Source organism: Dermacentor silvarum, chromosome 3 (genome assembly GCF_013339745.2).
Source record: "Dermacentor silvarum isolate Dsil-2018 chromosome 3, BIME_Dsil_1.4, whole genome shotgun sequence".
NCBI classification, from domain to species: Eukaryota; Metazoa; Arthropoda; class Arachnida; order Ixodida; family Ixodidae; genus Dermacentor; species Dermacentor silvarum.
Genome location: NC_051156.1, coordinates 84,051,123 through 84,062,073, shown reverse-complemented (window position 1 = coordinate 84,062,073; position 10,951 = coordinate 84,051,123). Strand labels below are relative to the sequence as shown.

General features: G+C 49.1%; 1 protein-coding gene across 2 annotated transcripts in view; it reads right to left on the bottom strand.

Moving 5' to 3' along the window:
- LOC119445548 (uncharacterized) overlaps positions 1-10,951 on the bottom strand; it is a 381,600-nt gene that overhangs the window by 81,665 nt on the left and 288,984 nt on the right. The gene's annotated exons all lie outside the window — the stretch shown is intronic.

The window sequence follows — 10,951 nt, the reverse complement described above, 5'->3', positions numbered from 1 at the left end:
GCATTCTTGATAGGAATGTGGCGAACGCCAATATTTTAAAATTCCGCTCGGCGTTACTCTTTGTAACACTTGAAGGCGAAAGCATGGTGCAAATTTAGTCATAAATTGAGTTATACATTAGGTTACACATTAGGTTATACATTAACGAATGATAGGTTTTCGATACATGTAAAACCCCGTGTGGTAGTGCTTGCCTAGCCCAAATACGTGGCCAACACCTTGCGATAGCCAATCAATAGCTAATTGATAATCGACCAATAATCAATAAATTCCGGAAATGCTGGAGACGACTTGGTAGTGTTTAGCCTAGCCCAAGAACGTGGCCAATACCTTACGATAGCCAGTCGAGAGCCAATCAATAGCTAATCAATAATCGACAAATAATAAATTTCGGGAAATGCTGGGGAAGATTTGGTACTGCTTAGCCTAGCTGAAATTCGTGGCCACTACCTTGCGATATCCAATAAAAAGCTAATGGATAATCGATCAATAATCACTAACTTCCGGAATATGCTGGGGATGACTTGGTAGCGTTTAGCCTAGCCCAAAAGCCACGATAGGTAGGTGCCCATCAGCTCCGCTGTCTCTTTAACATTGCGCCTCTAGTGCAAGCTACGCAAATTTTTTTTAAGTTTTAGAGTGTTCATGCAAGCGCGCTTTTGTCACGTATCGCTTAGCCAACGAGGCTATTAGAGAAGCTTTCAGAGGCGGCTCAAAAGAAAACAAACAGTGCTTCGCGGCAATATTGTTAGTTTCATCGCATCCTTGACTCGCTAACGTTACACGAGGTGTGAAACGCATTTCGAAAACCGCTACCCTGTTTAGATAAGTTTGTCGATGTACGAATGAAATTTATATTTTTATACCTTGCGAGTTTTACTTTTGTCAACAACTAAAGCTTCGCCACAACACATTGTCATGTCACTGCAAAGGTTCTGTGACGGCGCACAGCGACGTTACATGCAGGTGTAGCATCCTTCTTGGCACTAATTATCTTGTACCATGACTGGACCTTGTCAACTCACTTATTTAACAGAATATCTCGCTTTACGACGAGCGAAAACCAATGCATACATTTCCCGCAAACGAAAATGCGTCGCTCTCATTGCACCACGTTACCGCGAAACTTTAGAAAAGTCATGCGTGCCCAAGATCCGACGCGTGTTCCAAGGTCGATCCACATAGGTCGCGAAGCTTCGGGCGAAAAGCGGTTCAAAACCAATGGTCACCGACATCAGCAAGGGTGCTTATGGAAGCAGCGATTGAAGCGCGACTATGTTTGGAGGGAATAAACACTGGGAAAGAAAAAAGTTTTTTTTAAAATTAAAGTGGGACGCAGTTAGATTCATTCAACGAAAATAAAATTCATATTCCATTTTATATACGCCTGGCGAGATAAAAAGATACAACTCTATTTTACTTGATCATTATCACCAAATACCTTTTTTCAGCGCCCACCGTGAGACCGCCCATCGATAGCGGTGCGTGTTGACGCCGCTATCACTAGCAATGCAATGCAGCTCTTGGATTGCGTGGAAAGGCGCGCTCGTAAAGTTCCCCTGTTACAATGCGCCCCCCTCACATGTTGTGTTGTTTTGCATATCGACGTTTGTTTGAAGATGACCCGGGTAGTTTGATTGTTTGTTAACCCGTGCAGTCAAAAATAGTGAGTTGTTTACTTTAGTTGCTTTCGTGCGACAGCGCTGGCCGACGGGCTTGGCATCCGACGAAAGGACGAGCACACTACGCAATCTACGCCCAAAGCGTTCGTCTGCCTCCAACGAAAGTATGTTATGTGCAGCGATGCGATTTGGACACCCGTACGACTGGCCTTTTCCAGCATCACTTTCCGCGCTGAAAGCTCGGAACGCCCATCAAGTCGAATGGCGGGGCATTTGAATATACAGCACTATGGTAGGCCTCCGAAAACAAATTTCGCGCCTATGAAAATAAAATGACGCCACTTCAGTTTTAAACGGCTATGACGTCAAATTCTTTTTCTTTCCGCCGGAAGTGTTCCCTCATCACACAGATGGCGCTAAGCCCCATGAACCGCCGATAAGCAGCCATGTTTTGAACTATGGGCTTCTATGGAAGCTTCGCTACGTGTTGTATTTACCTTGCGTTTTCTACTGCGTTCGTCATGCGTACATAATGCAGAAGTTAATTGAGCATGCACTTATGAATTTTAAGCGTCAACAGTCCGCTTGAAGAACAATTCATTGCCACCGCTCCTGCTTCCGCCAGTGCAGCGTTTCGCGGTGCCCGCAGTCCACAGCCAATGCTCTTACGCTGGCGCCACCGTCGCGAGAAAATGGCGGCGCCGGAGAACGGCTCTGAATTCTAGTCTATAGCTTCAACGGAAACTTAGTGAAGAAATCACAGCGCATACAAAGGTGAGCCATGTGGATATCGCATTCAAGATACGGTGCGCGCGACAGCCCGCAGCCGCGCAAAGTACAAGTATGCAGTTGTTGGCAGAGTAGAAGTCGCACCAACTCCCTCTCGTGCTGCCTTCGTGCTTTCTTCCTTTCGCGTGCAAGATTGAGTAGCCAGATCCCCTGGCGCCCGGTCACAAGATAAACATTGGGTACCGCAGCTGAACGTCGCCTGCCCTCCCTCCCTCCAATCCCCCCACGGCGTTTCGTACGACGGAAGACATTGCGTTTGCTCTCCGCCGTGTGTTCGCTCTCCGTGAAAGCGTGCGTCCCTCGCGCGCTTTCACTAGCACATACAGCATACGGCACGTGGCTACGATTTTATCACCCTTGGACTTTATGCGGAACCTCACGGCGATGGCAGAAATCCGCTTGGAGTGTCCTTTTAATTGCTATCACAATAACCCCCCCCCCCCCCCCCCCCAAGCACTCGGATGGTTAACCAGCGAAGCTGAGACGTACGGCCCCGGTGTTTTACGATGGGTTAATCCCGACGCTGTATGAAGCATTTCTCAATTATTGGTTACATGTTTGTCTTCCTAGTGGAACGCAAAAAGCGCCAATGGCGTGCGGATGCTGATAAACACGACGCCGAGCTAACTCGAGATATCAATCGCATGCGACAACAGCGAGCCGAGAAAGCGGCGTTGCGGGCAGAGCAGCGTCAACGTGGCAATGGCGGGAACGCGTTCGCCGGGGCCAACGCCCGCTTTTGGCGGGAGTTTCTTAGCTTCGGCTGCGACAAAGTGTCCACGTTGAATTCGCGAAGGGGAACGCAAGCGCCAATGGCGGGCGGATGCTGCTAACCACGACGCCAAGCTAACCGAGATATCGAACTCATGCGACAACAGCGAGCCGAGGAGGAGGCGTTGCGAGCACAGCAGTGTCGACGTGGCAATGGTGGGAACGCGTTCGCTAACGACGTCATTAACGGCGCTGCCAGTGGCGCGCGCGCTTGGGTGCGACGTAGAGAACGACGTAACTGACGGCGCAGCCAATGGAGATGTTTAGAGAAACATGGCACGAAAGGTTTTTCGTTTCGCCTAGCCATATAAAGATTTCGCTCTAAAAATTTTAGGCAGTGTGGTATTTTATGGGAAACTATTTCTTTCCGCTTATCGCTTCAATATAGCCGCTACATACAATTAAGCCGATGTTCATTGACATAATACTTGGAGCCCAGCTTCAGCTGAATATTTAACGGAGGTAATTGCAACCGTAACCTGCAGTGACCTGCCTCCCATTGCGCTTATCCCGTTGCTAGATACTTCAACTACGCTAGACTAAGTTCTCTAAACTTAAAACTACTTTGCAGGAGATCCTAAATCTGCCTTCGATGTACGCCATCTCTTTAGGAGAACAATAATAACAGGATACCTAAAGAACAGCTCACATGTTCACTTACCTCAGTGTTGAAATCCATCAACTTCGTCCCCAACAAAGTCTCCGCATGGGCTAGATATCTTGGTTATCAATATCATGGTCATTATCTGGTTGACATCACGATCTTTCCTACAAAGTTCTCCCGAGGACAGGGGGTAAATGAAAGCGTGAATCGCGTGTGGCGAAAGTCAGCCACTACGTCACTTTGTCCCGTTTCATGAAGGCAACATCAAAACCTGCGCATTCATATTAAATGAAAAGCAGCCCTTTAGGCGACTGCTTTGGTTCTGTTGCTTGACGCCTCCTCCTTCATGGAAAAAAATGAATGACATGAATTGCAAATTTGCCGACGTATCACTGAATTATATAGTACTTGAATGCACGATGAAGTTGTTACTGCCTATTTTATATAACGTATATTTCCAGCTGGAGTAATTTAACAAGCCGTGCAGGGCTCCGGTTTGTGCACGAGCATTTCCAATTGTTTTATTGCACTAGAATGTCGATATTTCATAAAGCAAGCAAGGTGCCCATGTGTATATATTACTGGTAACACTGGGGGTGCTAGCAGAAACAGCAGAGGTAAATGAAAATGTATAAGCATGGTAAAAAGCAGGGTATGTTCTTTTCACGTAAGCAGAGGCGTAGCGAATTTTTCTGAAATGCTTGCTGCGAGCAGTTTGCATTCTCGGCATTCTAACTTCGGAAGATTTCCTGTTCCGCGTGAGCGCCCATTTCTGAACTCCCCACTGTGCAGCCTGTGGAGGCCATTGCCTCACGTTTAGCACAGTGGGTGTTTTCATCTGGATCTATGAGGACGCAGGGTGAAGCGCAAACTTCGTTGTCATTATAACTATATCAAACAGCTGACTCGCGCTTCCAGGGGGCTCCAACGCTGAAGCAACGGCCGACGAGCCTGCAAAAATATGCACCGCACGAGTTTAGGTGGTGGATTGAATATTCATCATAGAGTATTCAATGCAAGGGGATGCGCTAGGATACTAAGCTTCAGTGCAGCAGAAATATACATACGGGAACGCCCCTATGTATCTTTGTGTGTCTCATTAAGTAATGCATCTCCCGCACAGCATGAATTACTAACTTGCCCAAGAAGCCGCACTCCTAAGTCATAGGAAGTGCCTGCCTTTTGTATGCTTAAGGGCTTGAGGGTATCAACACGAAATACGCAGTTATATAGTGTGGCCCAAGAGAAACCGAACCCAAAGCGAGTAAAGAAAACACCAACTGTAAGGCGATATTGTACAACTCACGTACATGGGGTTCATCAGTCTATGTGCACACTGAGCTACTGACGCCAGAAGAACGACGTTTCGCGTATTAATATCGCCTTACAGTTGATGGGTTCTTCACTTGCTTTGGGTTCGGTTTATCTTGGACCACCCGTTAGCGAAGCGTTTACAGTCCGCCTCAAACAAGTGCATTTTAACACGTAGCGCACAACCGGTCAGAGGGAACGCCAGTGTACTTGCGAACAACGCTCTTGGGGGTAGCGGAAAGCGGAACACAGCCCCGGTTCCGCTGTCGAGGCGATTGAGTGGAATGGGATGGTACGTCCGTTTGGCTCTTTCGCTGTTTTATAGCCAAGCTGAGCGCGCGTGGGTCGTGTTTGTTCCGCCAACGCTTATAAAAAAATCAAAATGCATGCTTAAGTACCATGGAAACCACCTCGCTTATTAAGGTAAAAGCCGGCAAGGAGAGGAACATACATGAGTTGTCAAGCTGAGCAGGTGAAGTTGCGTAGTTGTTCGGAGCTGCCCCGTCTGTGCTGACTGCAGCGGTTGGAAGATTCCGAGACGTGAGCCTTAATTCAGTAGCAATTGGATCTGTGAGATTTCTAAAATGTTGCTCATTAATGATTTTACAAGCACTATAAACCATTATATACATATGGGTACGTCGTTGAGAAGACTGTAAAGCTGCGGCTACACCATGCCTGACCGCAGCCTCTCTGGAACGCTGTGACGCATCGGATGACCTCCGTTCTCCAATTTCCAGGCCTACGTCGGAGGCAACTTCGGAAATTTTCTGGAGGAGTTGCTTTTTCTCCACATATTCTTCCTCAGTACCTGAACTAGAATGTTTTAATATGCGCAGTTATCATTTCATCAGCACAGCACACGGAACGCGAATAAACCCGTTTTGTGTGCGCGTGTGTTTACATTCTGCAGATTTTAAATTACCAACTTACTTCCGAAGGCATGCTTTTGGTCCATCTTGGTGAAATTTTTCCTCGTAACAGAATTATGTTTTCTCGTACATTCAAATAACAGTCCGACGCCACAATCTCTGCAGGTTGTGATTAAGTTGTACTTTACAATTTTTCTGACGGATTTCACTGTGAGAAATTCAATTTTTGTTCACTAACACCTTGCACCACGACTGAGGGCCTGCGCGGTCAACGTGGTTCGGAATAATTTTCTCTCGCGCCACGCGGATGGCCTGCACGGTCGCGTTGGTTGCGGATGAATTTTCTCTGCCGCGGACGCCGGGTTTTCTGCGACACAGGGCTCTCAACGCTATCGCGTTAAAACCGCTGCAAGCAATCAGCGAGCTCCACGCGGACATGCATGACCTCCGTAACCACCATAACGGTGATCCCGGAGACCCGGTGTTGCACCAATATTGCTCCGCTCGCCAGCAATGACTCCAGGCTGCAGCGACCGATGATACTACAGTGGTCCAGAGTGATACAGCACCCCAGGCCGTCATCGCGAAAAGAGCCACTTCTTCAGCGCCGGACGACACGCTGCCCTGTTTCAGTACGCCATAGACGAAAAAATTGCCCCCACCTCCCCGAAGGGAATCGTGAGGAAATGCGAATGCATTTCTTGCGCCGAGAGTACACGGCGTAGTAATTTTAATGGCGTAAATTAATGACGAGACGAGGATTTGTACCGTAACCATTTATTTACACATTCATCAGCACCTGTTTGTGTTGTCATTGATCACAGCCTTGTGGTCGCTACAGTGTACAGTCAAAGGGTCTTTGAGAAGCATGCGCACGTCACAGTTTCGGGTAAAGGCGAGATCAATGCAACTTCCGTGAATGGTAGTCGGACACCTGTCGGACTCGGCGGAGGCACACTACATAGAGTACTTTGTCCGCATGTACTCTACTAACCACTCACCGCTCTTCTTTTTCACGTCCACGTTAAAGTCACCAACCAAGACGACGGGGTCAGATACTTTGGAGCGCACACACACACTTTCCATAGCCGCGTCCAGTTGCGCGGCAACGGCGTCACGAGCGAGGTTGGGCGCGAGGTACACGGTCACCACAAAGACTCCGTCTCCGGTGTAGGCAAGGGTGTAGAAGTCTTTGCACGGAGACGTGTCTCGAACGGGCGAGGTGGCAACGGCATGCGATATGAGGTTCCCATACACGTTAGCAACGAGATAAACGCCGCAGTATTCGCCGTCCTTGCCGCTTCGAGCAAAGTAGTCCTCGTTGACGGCGTCGTCGGCACCATCGTCACACAGACCACCACTGACGCTAGGGCAGACGCGGCGATCGAGGACGAGAAGCGAGGACTGCCGTTGCTGTCGCAGTTCTTCGCTGAAGGGCAGGTATCGCTTGAGGAACACGTCTACACCCCCCGCTCGGCGAGTGGCAACGGCGCGCGCGCACGCAGCAGCGTCGTACCCGCGAACCACAGCGTCCTCACAACCACTACCGGCAGCAGTGCCGTTATTCCAAGTCTCGGTGAAACACAGGAGGTCAACTTTGCCGAGCACGGGGTCTCTGGCAACGTCCAGCGCGTGGGCGGAGAGAGAGCGAACGTCGAGGAGCGCGAGCGTAAACTCTCTGGAGCCGCCTTCGCACACTCGAGACAGTTCCTGTTCTTTCAACGCGGCGAGGTATGCAGGAGGTATGTAGGTGTGCAGGCGGTGACTCTCGAGCCTGCGAAACCCGTCCACCATGGGCTTGTCCGGGTTGGCCTCTCGATGGTAGGTGTGGTCTCCGTCGCAGTTTGTGAGGTAGAGGCCGTTGAGGTTGGTGCAGCGCGAGAGCGCAACGTAGACGCCGCCGAGTTCCCGCGATGCGAGCGCCCTCACACGCCACGGGAGAGTGGGGCGCAGGGAGGAGAGAGAGCGAACGGCGAGTGAAGGAGCGGCGAAGCACTGCACCTACCCTCCTCTGCACTCTCTCCACACACGCGGGAGCTCCGCCGAGTTCCCGCGATGCGAGCGCCCCCACACGCCAGAGCGCGCTCCTCCTCTCCACTCACTCTCCGCTACTCCGCCCGCACCACGGTGCTCCGGTTGCTAGGGGCGAGGATAAGCGCGCGTGCCCGCATCTGTTGCTATGGGAGAGGGAGTGAGAGCTGAGAGATAACACCTGCCGGCGCGCGGACACCGACAGACGCCTGACATGTCCCGACATCGGTGTAAGAAGAACAGGTGATCCGACGGAAGCGCGCGGCGTGTCTCACTAATGTTGGGATGCTGCTAGGTGGCGCACGCGACTAGGAGGCTGGGCGTCGGGGGCATGGGGGCCGGGGGCAAACATACCCTGAGCGCGCGCGTTTCAGCTGTTTCAGCCTGCGTTTTTCAGAGCGCCTGTTAGTGTTAATGCTCTCATATTGAGGTTATCATCTTAATTTCCCGAAAGCTTAAAGAGTTATTTGAGAGTGTCGCTAGGCTTGCTGCATTTTTAAATCAAAAGCATATATTCGCTCAAAGCGGCGCTAACGGTCCGGATTTTTGTTGGAGGAGCTGATAATTCATCTTGCAAGTTACGTTTCAATGACGAGTTGCTATCTGTCGTCACTATACGCTGCGATCCCGTTTTCATTTCTCATGCGAAAACAGTGCGTAGGGGAGTACTGCGTACAATGTCCTCCTGAATGTATATATAAGCGCTTTCGCGTAATGCGGTGAACTGTGTTATCGTTGTTCTGTAGACTCAAACGAAAATTTAGTTTGCGCGCTTCCCATACAGGCTCCGTGCATAGTATTGGGTCCATAAAGCACCTATTTAAAGGCTGTTTGTTTTTTATGAAGCATGCGGCACCTTGCATGCGTATATCCTTTACGCATGCTCCTTAATAAAATATTCATGATAGAAGACGCCGATCGTTTTTCTTGCTTTTTTTATTCAAAATTACGAGGCAGCAGAAAAACAAATGAGAGCAACTTGCAAACCAGCAGAAAGGAAGTCCATCGATGTAGAATATACATACCCAGCTGTGACATTATTCCTGTCGAGACGAATTTTCAAAGAGCGTGTTGAAGTTGATGCTGTCGGTGTTACCGTCATGTGATGCTGCACTGAAGTCATGAATTTTGTGAGGTCTTGTAGACTGCTGAGCTGCTATGGCTAACGTTTCCTTGTCCACACGAGAAGTCTCTTGACTTCTTGTCTCTTGCATCACATATACTTTTGCCTGCGGTTCTTGTAGTTCACTGCCTTCAGGTTTTGATTTGCGGTTGCCGTCAGCTGGAGTCTGTTCTGTGTTGGCTTCGCTATTCTGGTTCTGGCCGTCTTCTATTGGTACGTCAGTTGCTAGCTCCAGTAACTCATGATTCACAGTTCTTTGAAAGAACTCATGAGACAGTTCTTTGAAAGTGTAGTGTGAAGTAGCCGGAAAATGAGTCGGCACAGCATCTCTAGCTAGATAAGCTCTTCGGGTCGTGCTGGCTAAAACAACTCCGTTGTGCATTGCCGTCCATGTTTTTGACACGTACATTGGGTCGAAGTGCTTTTCGCACACGTAGTCCCTTGGTCGCAGGACTCGGTATTCACGTTGTATGGCATCCCGCCATGCTTGCAGTCGACTCGTCTCTTTAGGGACACTGAACATACATACTTTGTCTTTGCACGAGTCATATCCACTCTTACAGTTTGGAACGAAACACTTCTTGCCAATAGTCAGGCTAGATCCGTCTCCGCCAGGCAACGTCGCAGCTCAAACGGCAAATCTCTCTTCTTTCCTTTCTTGCGATTAAACGGATTCGTCCTTTTCCATTATGCATACCACGGGAACACTTTATTAAGCGCTTACCGAGAACAAGGGTGACTGATTGCTCAACGGTAAAGCCAACGTTGCAAAATATTAAGAAAAGATAACTTATCGTCTGCCCGCACCACTTTTCTGCGACTGCATCCAGGCATTGTCAAACGCCGTCTGCTAGATCCAGCGACGCGACCGCAATGCCGGAGACATTATCGTTTGTTTCGGCGCCTGAGGGATTTAAATTAGTATAGGGGCACACAGAAACAGTAAAAAATAGTTTTAATTATGTTAAACGCGCTTTACGTACAGTTACAATTATTTACACGTTCGAATTTCCCGCTTTTTCAGCCTCCTAATGTGTGCTGCCGTGCAGCGGTGCAGACGTGAAACTCCACCATTAGTGAGACGCGTTGCGCAGCAGTGGTCGCCGTGTCGTCGGATCACCTGTTCTTCTTACACCGTGGTCCCGACTAAGAAATGCATTCGCATTAGAGTGTACTAGAATATGGTCGAGTGGGACGAGCGGCTGGGGCGGCGCATGCTTTGCCGTGAGGCGCCCGACGTGGAAAAATACTGGGGCGGCGCTGCGGTCGAAGTGGATTGGGCCGCATCAAGGTCGCGCCGTTGGAAACTGCTGGCGATTCTGCTCGGCAGGGTCATTCGTACTACATCGCGCGCTGGTATTCGCGTTCAGACCGCTCAAATGGGGTTCATAATTGCATATGACATGTATTTATGCCTTAATAATAAATTCCTTTCCTTTCTCTACTTTATTTATTTTTTATTGTTTCCTAATGCCGCTCGGTGATTGCGCGTGCATTGCGGCCGCAGTGCCGGCTTTCATTCTACTATGTTATTGCACGGTTCCCTTCGGAGAAAAAATATTTTTCTCGTTCTTCAAGCAGCATGTATCTCTCGTGTGTATTGTTGCACATAAAGTTTTTCATCAGTAGGTCCTGCGAAACGCAGAAGGAGAAAGATATGCAACCTTCCTGCTTGCCGCTTCAAACAAATGAAACATAGCTGCCCATCCGGCGCCTTGTCCTCAGATTTACGGGAAATATTGTTATAGAAAAAAAAAGCTGCAGCGCAACATTTCATTCAAATTTTCGCCTTTCTCGCGTAACAGAATGCGGAGTAATCGTTAAGGGG